At 45.9% G+C, this 23,780-nt stretch overlaps 1 long non-coding RNA gene across 1 annotated transcript; it reads left to right on the plus strand.

Moving 5' to 3' along the window:
• The first annotated feature begins 13,031 nt into the window (after positions 1-13,031).
• On the plus strand, positions 13,032-16,011 carry LOC111561676. The gene is made up of 2 exons (XR_002744303.2): positions 13,032-13,538; positions 13,623-16,011. It is a non-coding gene; the product is annotated as an uncharacterized LOC111561676 (long non-coding RNA).
• Positions 16,012-23,780: the final 7,769 nt, after the last annotated feature.

The raw sequence follows: 23,780 nt of genomic DNA on the forward strand, positions 1-23,780 counted from the left end.
GACCGGATGGTGCCGGCTGCGTTTCGCTTGCCTGGAGTAGATTCCGCCTCTTCCTCCTCAGTGCTTCTTTCCACTTCCTCCTTGATAGGGGTGCCCATGGAGTGAGACGAAGACCGAAGTCACAAAGGCACTGACGATATCTGGGACCTGGTGCCCCTGCCCTTGGGTTTCTATCCCCCAACCTCTGATGAGGTGCTAACAATGAGCCCCTAGTTGATGAAGCCACAGAAGAGGGGTTTCTATATCACGCAGCTGGGTGCAGTTCCTAGTTACTACAAGCTTACTTGAGGAAATGGCATGTGAACTGGGCTTTGAAGGATGTGAGTAGCAACTAACTGAGTCCCCACGTACTCTGCGTAGACCTAGGGCTTTTGAACGCCGGGGTCTCATCATCTGAGTTGAAGGGTATCGGAGCACAATTTCTTTTTTTTTTTTTTAATTTTTTTTTAACATTTATTTATTTATTTATTTATTTATTTAATTTTTTTTCAACGTTTTTTATTTATTTTTGGGACAGAGAGAGACAGAGCATGAACGGGGGAGGGGCCGAGAGAGAGAGACACAGAATCGGAAACAGGCTCCAGGCTCTGAGCCATCAGCCCAGAGCCCGACGCGGGGCTCGAACCCACGGACCGCGAGATCGTGACCTGGCTGAAGTCGGACGCTTAACCGACTGTGCCACCCAGGCGCCCTGGAGCACAATTTCTTAAATCCCTGTACAGTCGGACTTGACGATGAACCTGCCGGAGGAGAAAAGGCTAAAAGCAGCAGCTGGCCCTTGCCGTGTGCGAGGCACTGTTCTAAGGGGTTTACACCCGTGGCCTCTTTCAGTTCTTACGACAACCCTTTGAGAGAGGTGCCATTGTTGCCCCCTCTTAGTTGAGGAAGCCAAAGCAAAGACAGATCAAGCCAGTGGCTCCAGATTGCATAGCTACTAAACGGAAGAGCCAGGATTTGAAGCCCCGTAGCGTGGCTTGAGAGCCTGAGCTCATTAACTCGTGACGAGTGGGCTTGACCCAAACTTTGGACTCATTCCTGTCTCCTTCCCTTCGATGCCTAAGAGGCCTCCTGAGATGTGGTGCCCAAACAGGAGACGTTGACTGTTCTTACCAAGGAGTGCACTTCTGGATTCTGTTCCTCGCTAGCTGATAAGCCAGTTAGGCGATGGTTTTGGAATACCTTCATGTCGGTCCCCTCCTTTTTGTTATTTCTGGGAACCCTACTGAACCAACTGTTCCCTCAAGTCATGAGACAGAGAAGTTCTTGATAGTCTTTTTTTAGACCCTGACCCAAAGTCTATCAATTTGTTCCAACTTGCGATAAAAATATTTATCGCAAGCACACGCAGGTTGTTTTATTTTTTCCCTAGCTTCTGGACCGTTGCTTTGTCTGTCTTTTATTGCCGCTTCTGGGATGCCCCTGGAAACACGGAAGCTTCCCCCATTAGGTCCAGCTCAGGGTGCGACTCAGAAAGCAGTCCGTGGGTTACTAGTTCAAAACCAGTTCGAAAACTGTTACTGGTCTGCGACAAGATGAGTAGGGAAATGAAGAGGCTTGGGCAATTTGGCATGGCCACAATGTCCAAGGATGTGGTCCCTGAGCTAGCCTTGTTGATGGGGCACGGGCCACTCCGGGTGCTGGCGCACTCACCCAATGAGCTGGTTGTCACGGGAGCTGTGTTACAGGCATGGGCAACAGGACCACTTGGTTCACGATGGATTAGAAACGAGAACAAAAGTGCTTCTTCACGACACATAGTTTGAGAATCCCACCTGTGACTCACGGTGGCAATTCAGCGTGTGTCATGTAATCTGGCCCTCGACCTTATTTTGGTAAGCTTTATTCTACTCATTTCATCTGTGGAGCCTCCTTGCCTGTGATGGCCACAGCCTGTCCTTTCTTTCCTTCACATCTACCGTAGCACTTAGCAAGGTGCTGGCCACATACAGGAGACAAACCTCAAATGCTTTGGGGCGCCTGGGTGGCTCAGTCGGTTGAGTGTCTGACTCTTGATTTCAGCTCAGGTCACGGTCCCAGGGTTGTGGGATCGAGATGGCAGTTCGAGTCTCTTAGAATTCTCTCCCTCTCTCCCTCTCTCTGCCCCTCCCCTGCTCACACTCTCCTCTCTCTCTCTCTTAAAAACAAAACAAGGGTTTTGTTGTGTTTTTGCCATGATTCAAATCATGAGATGAGGGGGGTTGGGCAGGCAGGAGAAGAGTCAACTTTGCCTCACTTGGTGCAAAAAAGGGAAAACAATCCCTCATAACTTAGATTTTAGAAATACCATGTCAAGGAAGAAGCTTCAGGAGTACTATTCTAATGACCATTTATGGGAGCCTGTCGCACACCAGGCATTATGCTAGAGGCTGTATTTGTTTCCATATGTCGCTTCACTTAATCTTTGTACCATCTCGTGAAGGTAGGTATACTTACCGCCATTTTGCCAATGAAGGAGATGACGTATCAGAGAGGCTGAGTGACTTTTATGAGGTCACACAGCTACGGAGTGGTGGTGGTCTGTCTGACTTCAAAGCCTGTGTACCTTTTCTTCTTCCCATTATTACTTAGTGACAGCATGTGTTGCTGAAAGGGAAGGTTACCGGATTTAGAAAATGACTTCAAATGTATTTTAAATATCGTGTTTCTAAAATAGCTTTTTTGGTCATTGTTGCTATGTCTTAGATTTCCATTAAAGCCCTTTCTGTTCTATACTTTGCTTTTACTTCAGACGATGGGGCACGATCTTCCTCGGCCCAGGCCGTCCAGCAAATTACAATTCCAGATTCACCTTTGCACCTCTTGGGAGAAGACAGACAGAGCCTTCTTTTGGGGGTCTAATTAGGCCGCGATTTAGCCTCGTGGCCCTGGAGGTCGGGACATGCAGCTTTAGCAGAGACGTGCATCCCGTCTCTGGGGACAGCAGGGTTGTTACATGTCTCCGTGGTGTATCATATGCAAACTGTGTCTAGGATGGGCTTTTCAGATGCCGCTTTCTGGCTCCTGGGGGAGAATTGTTTTCTAGCGTTTTTAGTAGTTTCCAAAGGCTTTTATTCTCTAATTTGAATGTATAATTACCCGCTCCTAATTAAGTCCTGTCTCTGAAAACCGCGTCAACAACTTGCTGTCCGGAGTTAAGGTTGAACTGCAGTTTAGACCAGACAAGGGCACATTTATTGAGGACCAAGAGATACTCAGCCTGGTTGTCTAATTATCCCCCCGAACACAGATTTATAATTGTATTCCGTTAGATGTATTTTAGAAAACTGAACTGACTGCCTTAGGGATGAAGCAGGTAAAATGGAGATTTTTATGGTAGTTTAATTTCTTTTTTTTTTTTTTAACGTTTTATTTTATTTTTGAGACAGAGAGAGACAGAGCATGAACGGGGGAGGGTCAGAGAGAGGGAGACACAGAATCTGAAACAGGCTCCAGGCTCTGAGCTGTCAGCACAGAACCCGACGCGGGGCTCGAACTCACGGACCGCGAGATCATGACCTGAGCCGAAGTCGGCCGCTTAACCGACTGAGCCACCCAGGCACCCCTCTTTTTTTTAAGCTTATTTCTTTTGTGAGAGAGGGGTGGAGAGAGCATGAGAGGCGGAGGGGGAGAGAGAGGGAGAGAGAGAGAGAGAGAGAGTGAGGGGGGCAGAGAGAGAGAGAGAGAGAGAGAGAGAGAGAGAGAGAGAATCCCAAGCAGGCTCCACTGCCATTGCAGAGCCCATTTCAGGGCTCGAACTCACAAACTGTGAGATCATGACCTGAGCCAAGACCAAGAGTTAGATGCTTAACGGCCTGAGCCACGCAGATGTCCCCCCCCTCCACTTTTTTGTTGTTTTTTTTCTTGTAAGTAGGCTCCACACCCAATGTGGGGCTTGAACTCACAACCATGAAATCAAGAGGCGCATGCTCTTAACTACTGAGCCAGCCAGGCGCCCCAGTATTTGAATTTCTAAAGCAGAATCAGGTCTGTACTTTACGAACTATTTTTATGTTTAAAAAAAAAAAAGCAAGGTTACTAGGAAGTGTCTATCCTCAGTGTGAGTTCGTCGGTCCCTAACACATTCCAAGGAAATTTGATTGTGGAAAGGTGTTTGAGAAACGACGTCTTTTATATTTTGTTTATGTTGTGGTGATCTAGTAATTAAATGAGAAAGCAGACTAATAGTGACTCAGGATTCTAATATGAAGAGGAGAGACATAAGGAAGGAAGAAAGTAAATTGCCCTCTTCAGAACGTAAGCAGTCTGCTGAAAAGTAGTTTACCTAGCATAGCATCTCTCAAATAGATGTGTGTGTACTTAAATAATTTTTCTTTAGCCAATTATCTCTGTCACATCACTGTTTCTTTAATCCCTCACATCTAGTTGCTGATCAAAGCCTAAATTCCAACTGCTAAACGAAGCTCTTAATCTGTCCCTTCCTCTCCAATCCTGCCGCCCTGTAGCTACTTTACCTCTTGTTCCTGAACTGGTCTCCCTTGACCCCAGGATCTTCCACTCCCTGATCCGACTTTTGTCCTGGTACCATGGTGGTGGCTTATTCGAAAACATGTACTTGATCATGTCACTCTACCACTGAAAAGCCTTCATTTCTCACAGGAAGAAGGAGGAGGAGGAGGAGGAGGAGGAGGAGGAGGAGGAGAGGAAAGGAGGAGGAGGAAGAGGAGGAGAAAGGAGGAGGAGGGAGGAGGAGGAGGAGGAAGAGAAAGAGAAGGAGGAGGAAGAGGAGGAGAAGGGGGAGGAAGAGTGGGAGGAAGGAGGGAGGGGGAGGAGGAGGAGGGAGGAGGAGGAAGAAGAAGAGAAAGGAGGAGGAGGGAGGAGGAGGAGGGAGGAGAAGGAGGAAGAGAAAGAGAAGGAGGAGGAAGAGGAGGAGAAGGGGGAGGAAGAGTGGGAGGAAGGGGGGAGGGGGAAAAGGAGGAGGGAGGAGGAGGAGAAAGGAGGAGAAGGAGGAAGAAAGCAGAGGAGGAGGAAGAGAAGGAGAAAGGAGGAGGAGGAGGAGGGAGGAGGAGGAAGAGAAGGAGAAAGGAGGAGGAGGGAGGAGGAGGAGGAAGAGTGGGAGGAAAGGGGGCGGGGGAGAAGGAGGAGAAGAGAAAGACAAGGTAGAACCCAGACACGAAAGAAAGATAAAGACAAGATGGAGCACAGAGCCCCTGCTTCATGGTCCTTGTCCACCTTTCCTCTAGCATCCCTGCTATTCTAGCCTCAGGGCCGAGCCGGTGGCTCCTAGGTCTCTCCTTCGATCAAACTGCTCTTGGTCGAGGATGCTCTTCGCCAGCCTGCCTGCGATCCCCAGGTTTTGGCATCGGCTCCTCCTCGGTAAGCCTTCCCTGACAATCTCTTCCTGCTCCCTCTGCTTCTACTTAACAACGATCCCAATGTGTTTTCAATATCAGTCTGGGTGCCATCTATTTTAATTATTATGTTTTTATGTAATTATTTTATTTTATTATTTTTAAAGGTTTATTTATTTATTTTGAGAGGGACAGAGACAGCGTGAGCAGGGGAGGGGCAGAGGGAGAAGAGAGAGAGAATCCCGGGCAGGCCCTGCCATGTCAGCACAGATCTCGATGTGGGGCTCGAACTCATGAACTGTGAGATCATGACTGGATCTGAAACCGAGAGTCAGACGCTTAACCGACTGAGCCACCCAGGTGCCCCTAATCCTTGTATTTTAATGACAGTGTGCTGACCACCTAGATTTGGATTCTAGCTTTGCATTTCCTAGCGGGGTTAAGTTGACGAATGGCTTAAGTTCTCTGTACTTGGGTTTACTCGTTTGTAAGGTGGGGATATTAATAGTGCCCACTTCTTGGGACTGTAGTGGAGATTCAGTGAATTAATGTGTGCAAAGCTTTTGGAACCCTGGCTGGGACAAGCTGGGTGCTTCACTGATTCCACGGAAAAGCCATTATGTGAGTTGCATAGATCTTATTTGAGAAAATACTTTAAAGGCATTTTATTTCTGCTCTTGTGCTTGTGAGATAAATAATTGGATAATATTAAAACCTGTAGCAACAACTTGCTATTTGTCCGTAGAGTTCTTAGAAAAACGAGAAACTTTTCAAATAAAGGACTGTTACACTCCTGGGCAGAGAAGTTTACTGCGGTTTGAATATTAGTAATTTTAGTCAGAGCCTTGACTGATCGGCAGCTTATCTGCAATTTACCCAACTCGTTTACTCGGTTTCTGAGTTACCTTAACCACACAGCAGAACCAAAGGTAAGAAGCAAAGATTTCTGGTGTTGGTTCCTGGACCATGCGATTCAGGGAACGGCCGTGAGGTTCCTCGTTTTCTGTGGGTGATTCTATTTTTCACCATTATAAATGATGCTGAAGTGAACATCCTTTACCCAAAAGTCTTGTGCACCTTTAATTATGTCCTTAGAGCAAGTTGATCAAAGTAGAATGGTTGAGTCAAAGGAAATAAATGGATATTAGTTATTAGCTTACCTTCCAAACAAGGTTTTATTCATTGATACTCCTACCAGTCGCACTTGGAAGTGTCCCGTCTCCTCCACACTTCTGCTATCACTGAGTATTCATCTCGTTTTCTTTTTTTAATATTTATTTATTTTTGAGAGAGAGAGAGAGACAGAGACAAAGTGTGAGCGGGGAAGGGGCAGAGAGAGACAGACACTGAATCCAAAGCAGGCTCCAGGCTCCGAGCGGTCAGCACAGAGCCTGATGCGGGGCTCGAACTCACAGACTGCGAGATCATGACCTGAGCCGAAGTCGGACGCTCAACCGACCGAGCCACCCAGGCGCCGCTTTATCTCGGTTGTTGTTGTTGTTGTTTTTAATTATTTCCTTCCTTCATAAGCCAGAGGAAAGAAAAGACATACGAAGAAGGTGTTTTGCTCATACAGGGGAGGAGATATTCAGCCTCATTTCTCTTCCTTATTCATCTGTAATAAAAGATTCATTTGTAATAAGAGACTTATGCTTTAGACTCCACTCTTTTTCTGACCGCAGACTTTTAATAATCAAAACTTTTCACACTCAGTACGTTTCTTTTAAATCTTCATAAATGAGGTGCAAGAACAGAAACCTGCTAATACTGCCACTGTGTGTAGTAAGTACGGATAAGAAGAATCGCAAAGACTTTAAACTCCAGAATCCCAAGACTCACTTTTAAAAAGGGACGTGAGGAATACCAAAAACAGTGGGAATCAAAGAAGCTCAGCCTGGAGCTTAATATTTTCACTTATTGGATAGGACTGCGTAGAGTTTAATGAGTGATAGCCTTTAATTTCTTTAAAGTTTTTATTTAGAGAGAGAGAGAGAGAGAGAGAGAACACAAGCAGGGGAGGGTCAGAGAGAAGGAGCGAGAGAGAGAATCCCAAGCAGGCTCCACACCGTCAGCATGGAACCTCATGGGGGGCTCGAACCCACGAACTGTGAGATCATGACCTGAACTGAAATCAAGAGTCAGACGCTCGACCGACGGAGCCACCCAGCTGCCCCCAGAGACCTCTGACATACATGGTTTGTGGAGCGACTCAAGATCTCTTGGTGACGTTGTTTGAAAAATGATCAGAACAGTTAATTTTATTCTCTTTTTACACAAAAAGGTATGAATTAGAAAGATTAATACATAACTTTGTGATGATTGGTGGTACTATTTATTACTTCCTACAGTTTTCTTATTAGGTACTCTCTGGAATGATTATGTATGTATAAAGGAACGTTAATGCATATTTGTAGCTAAAAAGTAGTTAGACATGGGGATTTTCACTCTACTGTATATGTATATATATATATTTTTTCACTATGTATATGTATGTATACATACACATATATATACATATATATTTTTTGAAAGAAAGGACCTTCATGGTGTTCGAAAGTAAAAATCTGGGGACCTGCGGGAGGGCAGGAAGGGGTTAAACATGGCAGGAGGGTGCCAGGACGGGCCTCTGGGCTGACTTCTCATTAGGAAATCTGGTATTTCAGGTTGGACTGGGCCTTGGGAATGGCTGCTCCTTTGTTCAAGAGAAAAAGTGCATTAGATCTGGCTGCACTTTCAGACCTGACTTGTAGAAACTGAATTCTAGAACTTTCTAGGGTCAGAAAGTGAGGCGGCCCTGCAGTACCTTGAACAGAGGTAACCCCTTGAATCGGAGATGGTGTCCCTGATCCTCAGGTTACGCACACTGACAGCCTGGACACCCATGGTGGTGATTAACCCTACGGATGCCTCCATTCCCCTCACATTTATTTTGAGATTCGCTCTTTAGTAAAAGCGACCTTGACGCTGGCGGAATTTTTTTTTTCCTTCAGATTTTATTTATTTATTTATTTATTTATTTATTTATTTATTTATTTATTTATATTATGAAATTTATTGCCAAATCGGTTTCCATACGACACCCGGTGCTCATCCCAACAGGTGCCCTCCTCCATGCCCCTCTCCCACTTTCCCCTCCCTCCCACTCCCCATCAACCCTCAGTTTTTATTTCAAGTGCTTTTGTCTTCCTGCTTCTCATAGCTCGGGATACATTTATTTATATTTCTCTGATGACCAGCCTCTGTGCGTGGACTCCTTCTTGCGCCGTTTTTTCAAAAAGTTGCTTCGTTTAACCTGTGACTAATTGGTTAGCTAAAACCAGCATACGTACTCCTAGAACCTAGGAGTACATTTCGTCCCAGGCCTGGGAAGGAGGAGTAAATTGCACTTCATTCCTGTCATTCTTTCTCTTTCCCTTTCCTGCAAAATTATCATCAGAAGTCGTGTTGGAAAATTCTCCATTTGTCTATCAGAGCTCTTTCGTTCATTCGTGTATTATTCCGTAAATCTCCTCCCCAGCCAGCTCCTGGACTCCAAGTGTCCTCCCACCCACACACAGCACAGGAAGGGAAGCTTCTCTAGGAGAAGAAACCGGTCAGGAAGGAAAGAGTAAGGAGTATGGAATGTCAACTAAGTGAAAAACTTGTGATTTGGTGGAAAGAACAACGGACCAGAGTCTAACACGTGGGTTCTAGGCTTAGCTTCCTACTGATGGGTTGTGTGAAATTGTCCAATTGCATCTAATGTCTTGAGTCCCCACCCCCTTCGCTTGTAAAACGGGGTGGCCTGCTTCCCTAGGATGGTCGTGGGAATCCGATGAGACACTGCACGCCAAGTCTCTCTCAACGCTCAGGCTCTTTCTGAAAGCACGGTGCCATCATTATTCTGGAAGGAAAACATGACACAGGCAGGACAGGGCGTCCATGTTGGGAATTCATTCTGGAGCGAGGTCGCAGCAGTCATTGGGAAGAGTCTTCCTTGGGCAATTTCATATTTACTTATTTAAGTAATCTCTACACCCAACGTGAGGCTCGAACTCATGACCCCGAGATCAAGACTCGCTTGCTCTTCTGACTGAGCCAGCCAGGTGCCCCATTCCATGGGTAACTTAAATGACAATGCCTCAAGAATTTTCCCCAGCTCTACCCCTCCCCAAGTCCAGGTTGTGCCCCTGGCATGTGCCCCTAACACTGTATACTTTTGTCCCCAAGCATTTTGCAGGTAGCGGTACCTGTGTCCGTCTACAAGACCATAAGCCCGTCGAAGTCAGGGCCTGCTCTCATCCATCACGATGCCCACAGATCCTGGCGCTGTGTCCATAGGGACAGTAAGTAGACAAGTGGAAGTATTTCTCACTAGCGAAGACCCGGATGAGGCATTCGGTCAGACAGCATGACACGTCAAAGGATTCTGCTGGGCACTTACGCTGTGTGGGAAAGTCAGCAGATTGCAACCAGGTTTGGGGTCCAGAAGGCCAGTCTTAAGTCCTAGTAGTCTCACTGCTTAGCTATATTATCACCAAGACATCCCTGTGCTATCGGGAAGCGTGCTATCGCGTCTCAGCTTCGGAGAGTGACAACCTCTCTGTGCTTCAACATCCTCACTTGAAAAATGGAACCAAAAAACACCTTCAAATGCCTTATCTTCTTCAGCCACGTTAAGATGCGGTTTGGGTTTTTGTTCACGGCGCCATAAGCAAATGCTCTAAAACGTTTTGTTTGGTTTTCATTTTCCTGAAAAATGACAACATTCAGATATTTGCAGCATTTCTCAAATGATGGGTAAAATTGTAACAAGAGCCTTGTCCTTTTTCTCTTGGCTCATCTGTAACTCCAGACTTCCTGTTTGTTCGGGTTGTCGGATGGCTTGGAATCCTGGAGGTTTGAGGGAAGCCGAGTACCTGAATAAGGCTAATGACTTTGTAGAAGCCCATACTTCTTGCCTCGTGCTCACCTCCCACTACCACTAGCCTCGCACAAGCCGCTGTCATCTCTGGCCTCCTAACGTACTTCCCCTTCTTGCCTCCAACCCACTTTTCACAGCACAGAGCAGACGTTCCCCGAATGCACATCTGATCGTACTCCTACTGACCGAGAGCCCTTCGGGAGGCCCCCCTGGCTGGCCAGGGCTCTTTCTCAGGATCCTTCTCTTCTCTGTCAGTCTGTCTGTCTCTCTGTCTGTCTGTCGCACTCTCTCTGTCGCTTTCAGTTCCTCCAACCAGCTGGACTCAGTTCTCTCCACCCCAGACCTAGTTCTGCTCTTCCTTCTGCATGGAATATTCTCTTCTGTCTTTGCCTGGCCAACTGTACTATCGTTCAGGTCTCAGTTTTAATGTCACTTCTTGGTGGTGGGCCTTTCCTGACCCCCTAGACCAGACTGAGCATCCTTGTGATGTGATCCTGACTCTTCCTCTGGCCTGCCTTGTCCCGTAGAGCTGCCTGTAAACTCCATGAAGGCAGGAGCAAGCTTCTCCTGTTCACCTCTGCACCTCCAGAACCTGTCGAGTGCCATGTGCCTCGTGTAGATGGCGTGCCTCAGGTAGGAGTGTGCCTGTAATGGGTTCATTTTAATAGAAAGGGTAGTTCCAGGGTGCCCGGGTGGCTCAGTCAGTTGAGCATCTGACTTCGGCTCAGATCATGATTTCACGGTTTGTGAGTTCGAGCTTCGCATCGGGCTCGCTGCTGTCAACGCAGAGCCTGCTTCCTATCAAATCCTCTGTCCCCCCTCTCTGCCCCTCCCCTCTCGTGTTCTCTCAAAAATAAATAAAACATTTTTTTTTTTTAAAGAAAGGATAGTGCCACCTAGCCAAAGCTATATCATTTACTCTTCCACTATGGTGCTCATTAATTCAGTTGTTAATCCTCTACTCTGCCCGGCACTGTTCTGGGGGCGGGGCATACAGCACTGAACAACACAGCTATAGATTGAGCTGGAAGGACATTTCAGGCAGAAGGGAAGCCTGCAAAGCAGGTGGTTTCAAGGAACAGCTCGAAGGGCGGGCGGGAGGCTGGAGAACCATGGGCCAGGAGAAGGAGGAAGGAGTGAGGACTTTGAACTTTACTCTGCCGGGGGTCTGAGCAGAGGAGGTAGGGGAAATCCAACTGACTTACGTTTTAAAAGGATCCCTCTGACCTATGTATAGATTACTGACTCAAGGGAGATAAGGCAGAAAGCCAGGACGCTAGTTAAGGAAGCTTTTCAAAAATCCAGGCGGAAGGATGGCAGTGACTTGACCCAGCAGCTAGCAGTGGGGGTGGTGAGAAACAGTTAGCTTCTAGATCTGTTTTGAAGGACGGGCCAAGAGGATTTGCTGATGGGCTGGATGTGGGATGTGGGGAAAGCGGGTGGCAAGGATGGCACCCAGGGGCTTTGGCCTGGGTGACCAGAAGGATGGAGCTGCCGGTAAGGGGACGGGCAGGTGGCCGGTAGAGCAGGTTTCGGGGGACAGATGAGGAGCTCAGCTTCCACATACTTAAGATGCCTATTAGTTACCGGCATGTTTTTGCATCCTAAAGTAATGCATCTAAGACGGCAATTTTCTTTAATCTATATATGGAAATGAAATACGATACATTTCTCCCCCCCACCCCCCCACCCCCGAAATGGAAACGCAAGATTGCCCTTTTCTGTAAAATTCTATGCCTGGCCATTTCCGGTGCGGGTGCACTAGGATTCCATGTTTCTTAGAGTAGACGTCAGCCCGGATCCCATTTTAGAACCAGTAGAATTGTGCACTGCTGATGTTTGCTTCACTGTATAAGGTATTTATTTACTTTTTTAAAAAAGTTTATTTATTTTGAGAGAGAAGGTGTGAGCAGGGGAGGGGCAGAGAGAGAGAGGGAGAAAGAAAGAATCCCCAGCAGGCTCTGAGCTGTCATCATGACCTGAGCCAAAATCAAGACCCGGATGCTTAACCAACTGAGCCACCCAGGCACCCCTAAGAAACTTATTTTTATAGAAAGCCTGTTGGGGAAAAAAACAGGTAACTTACTCTATTTCCATACCTGAGTAAAATGATGCTAAGTACAATTTATCCAATGACTGAGGTCTTGGGTCACCACTTAGAATAAGCAGCTGCCCACTGGGCATGCTGAGGGCCTCCTATGTGCTGGTAGCTCTCCTCACTGTCACCGTGACAGGTATGTGAGGTCCCTTGGGTGAGTTGGAGTTTTTGCCATGGTGTTCACTCATTCTATCCTTCCCGCTTTTTTTCCTTGTGTCCACCCCCCCCACACACACACACACATACACACAGATGATATTTTTAGCACACTTGCTTTCCATTTCTGTTCTGACTGTTGAAATACCTTTTTCTTTTCCTTTCACTTCTCCTTGCCTTCCCGGCAAGTTCCAATGAGCTGAGGTTGCCATATGTGATTCTTAGATAAGTGGGCTGTTACTAGTTTTGCATTTTCCCTTCTGCAACTTTAGCTTTTTGCCTGAGCTGCTGGGGGCCATACTTACAGGCCAAGGGCCGGGTTGATGCTGAAAAGCTACTAGTGGATGACATCTGACAAGATACAGATAATCAAGAGTATAGTCATGACTATGACTATGTCTATGCAGAACTGGTCTGTATCCTTTTCCTCGGCTAGATAAGTTTTATATACTCCCCCCAAGAATAGCATTCTTTTTTTAAAAACATTTTTAAAAGTTTATTTATTTTGAGAGAGAGAAAGTACACACAAGCTGAGGAGGGGCATAGAGAGAGAGGGAGAGAGAGAATCCCAAGCAGGTTCCATGCCGTCAGCACAGAGCCCAACGCAGGGCTCGATCCCACAAACCATGAGATCGTGACCTGAGCCGAGATCAAGAGTCAGATGCTACCCAACTGAGCCATCCCGGTGCCCCACCCCCCAGGAATAGTATTTTTTACAGAAGATGCCCCAATTTGTGTTGTTGATAACTAACACCGAGCAGAAAGAGCCATTTCGGAGGAAGAGTTTTCGAAACTGGAAGACTGTGTATGCCGTGAAAATTAATGTTAATAAAGTCAGATATGTTGCTAGATATTTGTATCCAGAAAAATGGATTTATCACTGAGTTAACTTAAAAAATTTTTGCCTCGTCCAAAAATTACTTTTAATTCTAACCACCGAATGATAAAGCATAGTTCCTAGAATGGATGCATTCTTCCAACAGCTGGTTTACTCGGATTATTCAGGATTTTTGCTGGAATCCAAGTGGTCTTGCAAGAGAACCGATGATTTTCTGATGAAGCTGTTCACACGCTTTTGAAGCCAGGAGAAGGGGTGAGTATTAATTTGCATTCTCTTCGGCTATAGAATTCTCTCTCAGGCCAGCAGTGTTTGATGAAGTCTGAATTCCCATTTCAGTTCTATAGACAACAAGACTGTATGAAGGTATGAAATTGTCTTGGTAAGACGAAGTAAAATTGGGCCACCACACAAGCAAACATGGACATCACCTGTATCTGGAGTCTCAAAGTCATGAAATACGCAGTGTTTGAAAGGTTACGAGAAATACATTGATTTGATTGGATCTTTTTCTTTTTGGCCATCCTTCGTGTTACAAAACAGTTGAAGCTTAGTATCATTTCAAGCACGGAGTGTAAAGTGATCGGTGAGGCTGGATGGAGGAAAGGCAAGAGAAATGAATTTGAAGGACAAAAAAACAAAAAAACAAAAACCACATATCCTTCGAAGACCTCCCTGTCTCGAGGACAGAAAATGCCTTGGCAGTCGCGATTTTTGTGCAGTCAGAAGGGAGCTGATTTCCCAGCTGTTCTGGTGTATTTTCCTTATTAGTCTTTGCTCCCACGGTCTAAAAGCAAATACCGGATCTAAGCGCCTACAGTACTGGTCAAGGACTGCAGCTTCCCTCGTGTGTGACTCACAGGCGCGAGCAAACCACCTACTGTAACAGCTGGCCCCAGACCCTGGCCCGGCCACAGCGCAGCAGCTGCTTTGCTGGACCCCTGCTTGCTTGGCTATTAACTGTCTTAACTGTTGCTCTTACCTTTATGGGCTGTGGTAAAGGCAGGCTTTATTTATTTATGTTTGTTTGTTTTTGAGAGAGAGAGAGCGCGCGCGCGCACGCGAACAAGTGAGGGAGGGACAGAGAGAGAGGGAGACACAGAGTCCAAAGCAGGCTCCAGACTCCGAGCTGTCAGCACAGAGCCCGACGTGGGGCTCGAAGTCACAAACCGTGAGATCATGACCTGAGCCAAAGTCGGACGCTTAACCAACTGAGCCACCCAGGTGTGCCAAAGGTGGGCTTTAGGTGCATAGACCCTTGGGTCCATTTTTCCCCAATTGTATTTCTCGGTTCTTACTAAAAGATTTCAGCGGTCACCTGGAAGCGTAATTTCGATTTAGGATGCTAGAAGGCCGGTCATCATTCACAACGGCCCTTCATGTGCTTTTCTGCATGCATGATTACTTTCTTGATGAACAAAGGTTATGCTTAGTTTCAGGCTTGGTTATTATTTGTTACTATTACGATCAGTATGAGGTGAACCACCTTTATAAGAACTTGTTTCCTTTTTTTTAATGTTTATTTTTGAGAGAGAGACAGAGGGCAGGCGGGGAGGGGCAGAGAGAGAAGGAGACACAGAATCCGAAAGAGGTACCACGCTCCGAGCTGTCAGTGCAGATCCTGACGGGGGGCTGGAACTCACAAACTGTGAGAACGTGACCTGGGCCGAAGTCGGACGCTTAACTGACTGAGCCACCCAGGCGCCCCTATAAGAACTAGTTTCTTAAAACGGGATGGCATCTTGCTGCGTTTCTTTGACTCTCCGCCATACCTCTCCTCTGCCCAGAGGACCATTCTCGAGGCTTCACTAGAGAAAGGGAGAGCACAGCACCTGGCCTCAGAAAGCCTCCAAACCGGTTGTGGCTACAGATTAACATGTGAGAATCAAAGATTCCCAAAGGAAGGCAAATCAGATGCAGTTTCAGAGAAAGGAGAGATTTTTTTTTGCGGGGCAGGTCAGTCTGTGCCCCATTGCTTGTGTCTTGCAGCCTTGTGTTTTACTGGGTATTAGTATTGTTTCGCAAAAGTTGTTCTGGAGTCACACGCCATGCTATTTTCATCTTTCGATCTCCCTATTCTAGTACATTCCGGCCCCTGCACGGGACACGACACTTTACACATAACACGTGCCAGGTAAACATTTGCTGACATAATTGGATGGGAGAAGGCTTTGTGGAAAAGGCAGAGCTTGGGCCCAGCTTTAGATAGAGAGGGGAGGTTGGCCAGTGACATACTCTGCCTGTATATGAGTCATTCGTTCTGGGCCTTGAGGAAGAACTGGCAAAGTCAAAACAGAGCGGAGACACATGCCAGGTCGAAAGAATAACTACGGCAGAGCAGAGGGTTAGTGTATGAAATACGGGGTCAAGGAGGAGGCCTGGCAAGACGTTGTTCTGGAGAATACCTGGGACGGTAGGGTAGCCAGATACAACAGCAGGGCCCCTCGGACGTGCTGTGGGTGGATGGACACCAAAGTAATAGTCTTTCTCTCCCTGTCTCATGCTGAGGACACACTTTTCCTTTGTACCTTAGCGCATTTATTGTAGTCTTCGGGGGTGGGCGGGACCTGTCAACGTGATGTCATACTTCCCTTCTTTACATGCGGATGTTTTATTTGTTAATCAGTTTGTTCTGGAGTTGGTTTGTTTTCAGGAAAGAGGTGGAACGCATTTTGAAACACCACTTGAAAATTGGGTTGAGAACATTAAAGTTTCTTTTTTTCTTCTTTTCTGTTTTTCCTGGGACCCTGGATGACTTTATAGAGATGCCATGGGTGAAGAAAAGGAATTCTTGAAAACTAGAAAGCTACCTAGCTTGGGGCAAAGCAGGAAAAAAAACAGCAGGTTTGGGGACATGAGTGTTTCTGCGCTGGCAGTATTGTGGGCCACCGAAGAAGAGACAGAAATTGCCATTTGAAATCAGGGCTCAAGTGTGAGAGAAGTCAGGGCTGGAAAGAGATTTAACAGTGGAAGTGGTAGTTAGAAATGGGGGACAGTGCCTGGGGAGAGCAGGTGGAATGGAGTTCTTTTTTTTTTAATTTTTTTTTTAAGTTTTACTTTTGAGAGAGAGAGAGAGAGAGACAGAGTGTGAGTGGGGGAGGAGCAGAGAGAGGGAGACACAGAATCCGAAGCAGACTCCAGGCTCCGAGCTGTCAGCACAGAGCCTGACGTGGGGCTCGAACTCACAAACCCCGAACCGCGAGATCATGACCTGAGCCAAAGTCGGACGCTTAACCGACTGAGCCACCCACGCACCCCTGGAATGGGGTCCTTAACTGGGATCCAGAGTGGCTCTGGTGATTGAAGGTCAGGGCTCTATAGCCACCGAAGTTATGAGCAATACTTTCTTTGAGTTTCCACTTGGCATGTTGGGATGGAGTGTGTTTGTAACTTTGGTCAGGTTCTTAGAGGTATCCAAAGGTTAAGAAATCGCTGATGTAGAATGGGAAGAGGAGAGCAAGAAGGTCAGAACTCTGAGGGGAAATCAACATTTAAGGAGTTCTCAGAGAAGAGCCATGGAAAAAGGCCAAAGAGATTGGGAAGGCAGAAATCTATCTGGGAAGTCAGGCGGATGCGGAAGGCAATGGAATGCGTGGGCGCGGGGCAACAAGGTTAAATGGTATCTTAAGGTCGGGTAGGGCTAAAAGAATGTGTTCGATTGACCATTAGGAAGTCATTGGTGACTTTCAGGAGAGCAGTGTAAATGGAGGCACACTGTGATAAGTGGAGGATGGGACTCAGGGAGCCGGGAAGTTAAGTCCAGCTTTCTCTTTCTGGAAGGTTAACATTTGACAAGAGTGAATATTTACTGAGTTCCTGAGAAGGGCTGGAACTTGGCCATTCACTGCAGACATAAATGTGAGCAAGGTAACATAGGCTTTGCTCTCACGGATCTTAGGGTCTCGTGGGAGAGATGGGCAGTAATCAAATAATGTCACAGAGTAAGCATGTCATCACAAACTGGGAAGAAATGTGGTGCCCGGCACTGAAGCATGACCTAATGTGGGGTCAAAGAAGGACCCCTGAAGAAGTGAGCTTTGAGCTCAGACCTGAAGGGTGAATAGGAGTGAAATAGTGAAGAGAACGGGGGCAGAGAGAAGAACATCCTAGGCAATGAAGGAAGCAAGAATGAAGTGTACAGAGAGCGAGGGAAGCCCAGCGACAGGAGTCCATGCTGGGTCTTTTAAATGAGCATAAAGATCTGCGTCTAAGAACATTCAGGAAACTGCTAACCTGTGGATGGTTGCGCACGGTTTTGCATTTCAAAACCAAATAGAAGAATCCAGGTGAGGAATAATGGTACAACCTTGGACCAGCATCCTGGCAAAGAAGATGGAGAGGAGCAGAGGGTTTCAGGAATCATGCAGGAGCTGAAATAGCACCAGAAGGTAGGAGAGAGAACGCTGCCTTCTCTCTTAAAGAGTGCTTTAGGAGGTCCTGCGAAAAGTAAAGTTCTCCTTCAGGTGCTGAATACCGAAGCTCAGTTGTAGGCAAAGGGAAAGAGCAGTGGAGAGAGCGAGCTTGAAGACATACAAACCCGGAGTGGACACACGGCTACTAGAATCGGAAACACTGTTCTCTAAATCGCGAAGACGGGGCTGGTGAATATACAGGTGTGGTTACAGGTAGAAAGGAGGGAAACCGAGACATGAAGACTTGGTTCATGAAGGGAGGCTTGTGTCTGCTTTGGGGTGACGCTGTGACCCCCCGCCCCCAAATAATAGGCTAGCATCAGGCTCTGGAGGATGAACAGCAAGAAACTCTAAGACAGTTCATGGAAGGGACACATTTACCATTTGTGTACGTGCACAAACACTGTGTGACCCTCACAGTACCTCTTGGAGCCCATGTTTCAGTTTTATGATTAGAAACAGGCAGGGAGCTTTAAATGTGCAAATGTCCAACAGCTGTCTCGAGCTGTGTTCAGAAATCTCCTTTTCCCCCGAATCCATGAGGTGGTTTGCCCAACATTGGGTGGTGGGTGTCGTACAATAAGGAAAAGCACAAATCTCAGACACTCGAGTTGTTACTCAGGAGAACTGGATCATTGTCTTACAGACAAGGCACCCACACAAGTCTGAATTTCCAATGACATGTTAACTTGCATTTCATGCTAACAATTAAGTCCTCCCATAGGGACACCAGTGAGGCCAATCAATCTTTAAAACTCAACACTGATTTTGGGGCACCTGGGTGGTTCAGTTGGTTAAGTGTCCGACCTCAGCTCAGGTCATGATCTCACAGTCTGTGGGTTCGAGCCCCGCATCAGGCTCTGGGCTGACAGCTCGGAGCCTGGAGCCTGCTTCGAATTCTGTGTCTCCCTCTCTCTCTGCCCTTCCCCTGCTCATGCTCTGTTTTTCTCTGTCTCAAAAATAAATAAAAACATTAAAAAAAAAATTGAAACTCAACACTGATTTTGGGGCACCTGGGTGGTTCAGTCGGTTAAGTGTCCGACTCTTTGACTTCGACTCAGGTCATGATCTCATGATTTGTGAGTTCGAGCCCCGCTTCGGGCTCTGCGCTGACAGCTCAGAGCCTGCTTGGATTCTCTCTCTCTCCCTCTCTCTCTCTCTCTCTGCCCCTCCCCTGCTTGTTCTCTTTCTCTAAATAAATAAACTTTAAAAAAAAATCAACACTGATTTTAAGTTTAGTAAGAAAGATGCAGTGAGAAATCATATGTCAGATCTCTCAAGTCGAATGTGCCTATTTAATGTCCTAGCTCAGAAAAAGAGATCGGGTTTTTAGTTGACCTTTAAAAAAATGATCTGAGGGATTCATGTTCATCCCTCCCCCTTTCTGATACAGTTGTGGGAAACTTGGACTCTTTCAACACATCAGATCCAACTGCAGAATCTCCGAGTGAATCTACGTGTTTGTGACGACTCATGCTGCAGGGGTACGGCTTTGTCACAAAATGGCTTTTCTCTCTGTGAGAAAAATGTGTATCCTCTGAGCATGGTAGGAACGCGCCCTGTTGAATTAGAAATGAGCAGTGCGGTACCGGCTGGAGGAATAGCTCTGCTTGGCAATCTTGAAATAAATGCAGCTGGGATAATTTTCGATTCAACCCTTGGCAAACCTTCAGTGTGTACAAGAAAAAAAAAAGCTGTGGAGGAGGCTTAAATGCTGTAGGCGCTCAGCAGCCATCACTCTATCTCTCGAAGTTTCCAGTAAACGGTAGGTCAGCTCTGCGTCCTGCTGAGGTCTGGTGAGCACTCTGGGAAGAAATGATTCTTGTTAAGTGAGTTCATACGACTAATTGCTGAGCCCAGGGCCTGGCACGTTGAAGTGCTTAATGAATATTAGCTTTTATTTTTAAAAAGTATTATTATTTAGGATTATTAACTTCCTAGGGCTCAATGTGTACCCTGAAGGGTCACGATTATGGACCCAATTTCCTCCTCTACCCGTATGGTCTCTCAGTTCTAGACTGACATACCCAGGCTTTATACCCCACGCCTTCAAAGGAGACCACGTACTGCTGGGAAAGTGGCTTTCAGTTCCATAGCAGCTCTGAAACTGATTTCTGTATTACAAGGTTTCAGGTGATCACGGTTCACTGGTAGAATCAGGGAAGTTCAGCAGCCGACAGAATCTCCCCCTTCTGGGCCGATTCCTTTCTGAGTTCCCAGGAGAACTAGGTTTTGGAATTTTCCCTAAATGTCTATCCTCCTAGGGCTGAATCGAACCTTTGGCGTTTCCTGTTCTACACTGGGAACCAGAAGCTTTCTGAATTATCTCATAGGACATTTCCTGATCTGTGAATCTTTTAGAGCCTGAAGATCATGTTTTTCCCCTCATCATCTCCTGACTCTCAGTCTCCAAGGAACATGTGCGTATTTCATTACAACTCCACCGTTTCCCGCGTTCGGTGATAAATATGTGAGCTACAAGAGTGTACATTCATAACACAACACCAAAGGTTGGCAGTACAGATTTATGGCTCATTACATCATTTTAGTGTGGGGCTGATTCACCCAATCAGTTTATTTAGCAATAAGAGAATATTAAAGAAGGCAACTGTACCAACCTACACCAGCCCCTGTCTCGGCTGGGTCCATTACTTCTGCCCTCTCCTATCAGTGGCTTGATAAGGTCGGTCTGCGCTCACAGAGATAGGCCTTGTCAGGGAGCCAGAGCGGGAACTTCCCAACAGGCCCTGTCTGTACTCAGGGACTTCAAGAAGCAGAGGACGCTGTGAATCTGGAAACATAGCATTCCTCTCATAAGGATTACATTTTCACTTTTGAGGTTTTGAGTGTTCCTCTCTCTTTTTTATTTTTAATTTTTTTAAATGTTTATTTTTGAGAGAGAGGGAGAAAGAGTGTGAGTGAGAGAAGGGCAGAGAGAGAGAGAGGGAGACACAGCATCCGAAGCAAGCTCCAGGCCCTGAGCTGTCAGCACAGAGCCTGATGCGGGCCTCGAACCCATGAACCGTTGAGATCGTGACCTGAGCCTAAGTCAGACGTTAAACCAGCTGAGCCGCCAGGTGCCCCTCGAGTGTTCTTCTCTTGCTATTGTTTACTCCATCCTTTGTTGTTCAGATAAGCTCATTCTGCCTGCCACCTCCAGAATGAGGCTCTCTTTCCTGGGACATCCTGGTCAGCCAGAGCCATTTTATCCCACCCTGCCGGTGTCACTGGTCACAAAGCTCTTGACGTTCAACTAGGAATAAATAAGTTACCACCAGAATCAAAGTCAAGTTGAGTTTATCAAACGTCGGGTGTTTTTGCGGGGGGGGGGGAAGGATGGTGGAAATAGGTGGTGGGAATGAAAAGGACACTTACCGTGATGAGCAGTAGGTAATGTACAGGATTGTTGAATCGCTATACTGTACCCCCCAAACCGATACCACACTGTATGTTATCTGTGCTGGAATTAAAATTAAAAAGCTTAATTTAAAAAAGGGATGGTTCCAACATTTTATTTTTAAAAGCTTCAACTATACAGACATGTTGAAAGAACTGTGCAGCGAGCACCCCTCTACCTGTCGCCCAGAGTCCACAGTTAGTATTTTTATTTATTATATAACCATCTATCCACCCATCAGTCCATCTTATCATGTTAGCTTTTTGTTTTGAAGTAATTTTAGATTTACAGAAAAGTTGCAAGAATAGTGCATAGGGTTCCCAAATACCTTTCATCAGCTTCCCCCGATGTTAGCATCTTACAGAACCATAACACAATGATCAAGTCAACATTAGAATGATCTGACACAACACTGCCAGTAATATAACCTTATTTTTAAGAACCTTTCTAACAGTGAGTTTCTATTTTTTATTAAAAAGATTTTTTTTTCCAGCTGGACTTTAAATAAAAACTTGGGAAACGATACTGCAACACTATTAATGAATCTACACATCTTACTTGAATTTCATCAAATTTCCCACTAAGGTTCTTTTCCTGGTGGAGGATGCGATCCAGGCTCCCGCCCTGCATGTAGTTGTAGTATGTTCTTTGTCTCCGGCCTATGACAGCTCCTCTGTTTCACATACTCTTGACCCTTTTGATGTATACTAGCCATTTATTTTTTGAATGTCCTTCAATTTGGGTTTGTCTGAAGTTTTCTCATGATTACACCAAGACTGCATTAAAAAAAAATTTTTTTTTAACATTTATTTATTTTTGAGACAGAGAGAGACAGAGCATGAACAGGGGAGGGTCAGAGAGAGGGAGACACAGAATCCGAAACAGGCTCCAGGCTCTGAGCTGTCAGCACAGAGCCCGACGTGGGGCTTGAACTCACAGACCGCAAGATCATGACCTGAGCTGAAGTCGGCCGCTTAACCAACTGAGCCACCCAGGCGCCCCAAGACTGCATTTTTTTAAAGAAGAATACCACAGAAATGAGATTATGCCTTTCTCTGTTCATCACATGGTGGGGTGTGGGCATCATATCACCCCGTAAAATTGCTACTGATGTATCTTTTATCAATTGGTTAAGGAGTTGTCTGCCGGGATTTTCCACTGTAAATTTATTATTTTTCAGTTTGTAAAAAATAAGTGTTTTGGAGGAGATCCTTTGAGACCATTCAAATATCTGGCTTCTCCTTAAATCTCGCCTACTGATTTTAGCAGGCATTGGGGGGGTTTTGCCTGGAGCATTTGTTTCTGTGGCTCTCTAATGGTGCTTTCCCATGACCCCCATTCTTTCTACATTGATTAGCTAGGGTTCTACCTTAAGGAAGAGGTGTCCCCTCTTCCCCATCTATTTATCTGTTCAATTATTTATTTATGTCAAGACGGAGTCAGGGATCTTTCATTCTTTGGGTTCCAATCCAGTATTATCACAATTTATTTTGTTGCTCTGTCTGTTGGATCATTGGAAACTCCCTTCAGATCAGCTCCTGCACCCTTTCGACCTGCCCTGGCATTTCCTGAGCACTTCTTTACTTTCTGGCAACACAAGATGTTGCAGACTTATTTTGTATTTTCCCTATTTTCTCTAAGGAGCTCTGGGTTCTTTTATGAGAGATTGGTGTTTAGAAACCAAGATCTGGGCATTAAGTGTGCTTACTGCTGTGGGAGTACCATTGTCTTCCCAGTGGATGGAGCTAGAAAGTGTATGTGTGTTATTGATATGTAACACCTATATTTCTGTATTTATCCATCTGTGCGTGTGAGTAGATATGTGCACATATATATTTACATATACACATTCCTCTAAATATTAAATCATGAGTTCATGCAGATGCCCTTGAGTCCAGCTGAACACCACGGTTTTATTCAGGACTTCCCCTTTTCTTAATTGCCAGCTTCTAGCTCTGCAGGGGAAAACCTGGCTGTCTTATCCATAGTATATTTACTTATTTGTCCAATCCTCGTACACACATAAAGTAGTTTCAGAGTTGCTAATCCATACCTCCTTGGAGGGACGAATTTACTAATTAGAGTCCAATATTAGTACATGATTCTTTTTGTCCTTAGCATTATAGTTTGTGGCCAAAAGTTGCTTAGATTAGTTCCTTTCTTCCCCACCCTCTTCAGGGTGGTTGAGTTATTGGTGTGTAATAATACAGTTAGGTTCATTTGTTACTGCTTGTATTCTATTTTGGATTCCCTCCATATCTTGATTGATTTAAAAAATTTATACTTACTTTCTTGGTGTATATGTGGGCAATATGTGAAACACTGCTGTGATTATTTTTTTAAATATTTTATTAAAATTTTTAATGTTTATTTATATTTGAGAGTGAGCGACAGAGAGAGAGAGATTGGCGGAGGGGCAGAGAGAGGGAGACACAGCATCCGAAGCAGGCTCCAGGCTCTGAGCTGTCAGCACAGAGCCCGACATGGGGCTCAAACCCACGAATTGTGAGATCATGACCTGAGCCGAAGTTGGATGCTTAACCCACTGAGCCACCTAGGTGCCCCAACACTGCCATGATTCTAAAGTAGGAGTAATAAAGAAATGTTCACCCAGAGAAGTGCTGCCCTTTCCCTATTCTTTCCACCACATTCTCACTCTTTGCAGGTGACTAATCTCATTTGTATCTG

The sequence above is a fragment of the Felis catus genome, chromosome C1, assembly GCF_018350175.1.
Source record: "Felis catus isolate Fca126 chromosome C1, F.catus_Fca126_mat1.0, whole genome shotgun sequence".
NCBI classification, from domain to species: Eukaryota; Metazoa; Chordata; class Mammalia; order Carnivora; family Felidae; genus Felis; species Felis catus.